The following is a 4575-nucleotide window of genomic DNA, read 5'->3' on the forward strand; positions in this document are numbered from 1 at the left end:
TCTTCAAGGAAGAAGAACCCATGGCAGCCGAAAACAACAACAATGCCAACAATGCAAGGAAGGTGCTGGGTGACTTTACTGCACCTACTCCTGAATTTTATGGGAGAATCATCTCTATCCCTGCCATTGGAGCAAACAACTTTGAGCTTAAGCCTCAATTAGTTTCTCTAATGCAACAGAATTGCAAGTTCCATGGACTTCCAATGGAAGATCCTCATCAGTTTTTAGCTGAATTCTTGCAAATCTGTGACACAGTCAAGACTAATGGGGTTAACCCTGAGGTCTACAGACTGATGCTATTCCCTTTTGCTGTAAGAGACAGAGCTAGAATATGGTTGGATTCTCAACCTAAAGAAAGCCTGGACTCTTGGGAAAAGCTAGTCAATGCCTTCTTGGCAAAGTTCTTTCCACCACAAAGATGGAGTAAGCTTAGAGTGGAAGTCCAAACCTTCAGACAGAAGGATGGAGAATCCCTCTATGAGGCTTGGGAAAGATACAAGCAATTAATTAGAAAATGTCCTTCAGACATGCTTTCTGAATGGAGCATCATAGGTATTTTCTATGATGGTCTCTCTGAACTATCCAAGATGTCTTTGGATAGCTCTGCTGGAGGATCTCTTCATCTGAAGAAGACGCCTGCAGAAGCTCAAGAGCTGATTGAAATGGTTGCAAATAACCAATTCATGTACACTTCTGAAAGGAATCCTGTGAATAATGGGACTAGTCAGAAGAAAGGAGTTCTTGAGATTGATGCTCTGAATGCCATACTGGCTCAGAATAAGATATTAACTCAACAAGTCAATTTGATTTCTCAAAGTCTGTCTGGAATGCAAAATGCACCAAGCAGTACTAAGGAAGCTTCATCTGAGGAAGAAGCTTATGATCCTGAGAACCCTTCCATGGAAGAGGTGAATTACCTAGGAGAACCCTATGGAAATACCTACAATTCTTCATGGAGAAATCACCCAAATCTCTCATGGAAGAATCAAGAGAGACCTCAACAAGGTTTCAATAACAATAATGGTGGAAGAAACAGGTTTAGCAATGGCAAGCCTTTTCCATCATCTTCTCAGCAACAGACAGAGAGTTCTAAGCAGAATACTTCTGACTTAGCAACAATGGTCTCTGATCTAATAAAGACCACTCAAAGTTTCATGAATGAAACAAGGTCCTCCATCAGAAATTTGGAAGGACAAGTGGGTCAGCTGAGCAAGAAAGTTACTGAACTCCCTCCTAGTACTCTCCCAAGTAATACAGAAGAAAATCCAAAAGGAGAGTGCAAAGCCATAACCATGGCCGAATATGGAGAGGAAAGAGAGGAGGAGGACGCCACTGAGGAAGACCTCAGTGGGCGTGTACCAATCTCCTCTGAGTTCCAATGGGAATCTGAGGCTCAAAATGAGACCATAGGGATTCCATTGGACTTACTTCTGCCATTCATGAGCTCTGATGAGTATTCTTCCTCTGAAGAGGATGAGTATGTTACTGAAGAGCAAGTTGCTAAATACCTTGGAGCAATCATGAAACTAAATGACAAGTTATTTGGAAATGAGACTTGGGAGGATGAACCTCCCTTGCTCACCAAAGAACTGGATGACTTGTCTAGGCAGAAACTGCCTCAAAAGAGGCAGGATACTGGGAAGTTTTCTATACCTTGTACCATAGGCACCATGACCTTCAAGAAGGCCTTGTGTGACTTAGGGTCAAGTGTAAACCTCATGCCCCTCTCTGTAATGGAGAAATTAGGGATTTTTGAGGTGCAAGCTGCAAGAATCTCATTAGAGATGGCAGACAACTCAAGAAAACAAGCTCATGGACTTGTAGAGAATGTTTTGGTGAAGATTGAAGACCATTACATCCCTACTGACTTCATAGTCCTAGAGACTGGGAAGTGCATGGATGAATCCATCATCCTTGGCAGACCCTTCCTAGCCACAGCAAAGGCTGTGATTGATGTTGATAGAGGAGAGTTGATCATTCAAGTGAATGAAGAATCCTTGGTGTTTAAAGCCCAAGGACATCCCTCTATCTTCATGGAGAGGAAGCATGAAGAGCTCCTCTCAAAACAGAGCCAAGCAGAGCCCCCACAGTCAAACTCTAAGTTTGGTGTTGGGAGGCCACAACCAAACTCTAAGTTTGGTGTTCAAACTCTAAGTTTGGTGTTGGGAGGTTCCAACACGGTTCTGAGCATTTCTGAGGCTCCATGAGAGTCCTCTGTCAAGCTAATGACATTAAAGAAGCGCTTGTTGGGAGGCAACCCAATGTTTTATAGTTAACTATTTTCTTTTGTTATTTTATCTTTTTTGTAGGTTGATGATCATAAGAAGTCACAAAAACAATGAAAAAAGCAAAAACAGAATGAAAAACAGGAAGAAAAATAGCACACCCTGGAGGAGAAGAAACTGGCGTTCAAACGCCAGTAATGTTAGCTGTTGGGCGTTTAACGCCCAGTCTGGCACCATTCTGGGCGTTTAACGCCAGAAAGGGGCACCAGACTGGCGTTAAACGCCAGTAAAGGGCAAGAACCTGGCGTTAAACGCCAGGAATGGGCACCAGCCCGGCGTTTAACGCCAGAAATGGCTCAAAACGTGATTTTGAGCCACATTTGGTGCAGGGATGACTTTTCCTTGACACTACAGGATCTGTGGACCCCACAGGACCCTACCATCACTCTCTCTCTTCTTCCCCCATTCACCAATCACCTCAACACCTCTTCCCCAAAAACCCCTCACCTATCAAATCCCATCTTTCTCTTCACCACTCACATCCATCCTTCATAAAACCCCACCAACCTCACCCTTCAAATTCAAACCACTTTCCCTCCCAAACCCACCCATAATGGCCGAACCTTTACCCCCCTCTCTTCTATAAATACCCTTCTTCCACTCTTCATTTTCACACTACCTAAACACCCCTTCTTCCCCCTCTTGGCCGAACACACCACCTTCCCCCTCTCCCTCATTTCTTCTTCTTCTACTCTCTTCTTTCTTCTTTTGCTCGAGGACGAGCAAACATTTTAAGTTTGGTGTGGTAAAAGCGTTGCTTTTTCGTTTTTCCATAACCATTTATGGCATCCAAGGCCGGAGAAACCTCTAAAAAGAGGAAAGGGAAGGCAAAAGCTTCCACCTCCGAGTCATGGGAGATGGATAGATTCCTCTCAAGGGTGCATCAAGACCACTTCTATGAAGTTGTGGCCTTGAAGAAGGTGATCTCCGAGGTCCCCTTTTCACTCAAAAAGAGTGAATATCCGGAGATCCGCCATGAGATCCGAAGAAGAGGCTGGGAAGTTCTTACCAACCCCATTCAACAAGTCGGAATCTTGATGGTTCAAGAGTTCTATGCCAATGCATGGATCACAAAGAACCATGACCAAAGTGTGAACCCGAATCCAAAGAATTATCTCACTATGGTTCGGGGGAAATACTTGGATTTTAGTCCGGAGAGTGTGAGGGTGGCGTTCAACTTGCCTATGATGCAAGGAGATGAGCATCCTTACACTAGAAGGGTCAACTTTGATCAAAGGTTGGACCAAGTCCTCACAGTCATATGTGAAGAGGGCACACAATGGAAGCAAGATTCAAGAGGAAAGCCGGTCCAATTGAGAAGGCATGACCTCAAGCCCGTGGCTAGAGGATGGTTAGAATTCATACAACGCTCAATCATCCCCACTAGCAACCGGTCTGAAGTTACCATAGACCGGGCCATCATGATCCATAGTATCATGATTGGAGAAGAAATAGAGGTTCATGAGGTTATAGCCCAAGAACTCTATAAGGTGGCGGACAAGACCTCCACCTTGGCAAGGTTAGCCTTTCCTCATCTCATTTGTCACCTCTGTTATTCAGTTGGAGTTGACATAGAGGGAGACATCCCCATTGATGAGGACAAGCCCATCACCAAGAAAAGGATGGAGTACACAAGAGATCTCACTCATCATGAGATCCCTGAGATTCCTCAAGGAATGAATTTTCCTCCACAAAACTATTGGGAGCAACTAAACACCTCCCTAGGAGAACTAAGTTCCAACATGGGACAACTAAGGGTGGAGCATCAAGAACACTCCATCATCCTTCATGAAATTAGAGAAGATCAAAGAATCATGAGGGAGGAGCAACAAAGACAAGGAAGAGACATTGAGGAGCTCAAGCACTCCATAGGATCTTCAAGAGCAAGAAAGAGCCGCCATCACTAAGGTGGACCCGTTCTTTGATTTCCTTGTTATTGTTCTTCTGTTTTTCGATTTTTATGCTTTATGTTTATCCATGTCTGTGTCTTATGATCATTAGTGTCTTAGTGTCTATGCCTTAAAGTTATGAATGTCCTATGAATCCATCACCTCTCTTAAATAAAAAAAATGTGCTTAATTGAAAAGGAAAGAATTGCATGAATTCTGAATTTTATAGTAGTTTAATTATTTTGATGTGGTGGCAACACTTTTGTTCTTTGAATGTATGCTTGAACAGTGCATATGTCTTTTGAACTTGTGGTTCATGAATGTTGGCTCTTGAAAGAAGGATGAAAAAGGAGACATGTTACTGAGGATCTGAAAAATCATTAAAAATGATTCTTGAAGCA

The 4575-nt window shown here is 43.2% G+C and overlaps 1 non-coding gene across 1 annotated transcript; it reads right to left on the bottom strand.

Annotated features, from left to right (window-relative positions):
• Positions 1-425: 425 nt before the first annotated feature.
• On the bottom strand, positions 426-533 carry LOC130938053 (small nucleolar RNA R71). Its single transcript, XR_009069235.1, has one exon. It is a non-coding gene; the product is annotated as a small nucleolar RNA R71 (small nucleolar RNA).
• Between the last annotated feature and the right edge of the window lie 4042 nt (positions 534-4575).

This window comes from Arachis stenosperma, chromosome 6 (genome assembly GCF_014773155.1).
Source record: "Arachis stenosperma cultivar V10309 chromosome 6, arast.V10309.gnm1.PFL2, whole genome shotgun sequence".
NCBI classification, from domain to species: domain Eukaryota; kingdom Viridiplantae; phylum Streptophyta; class Magnoliopsida; order Fabales; family Fabaceae; genus Arachis; species Arachis stenosperma.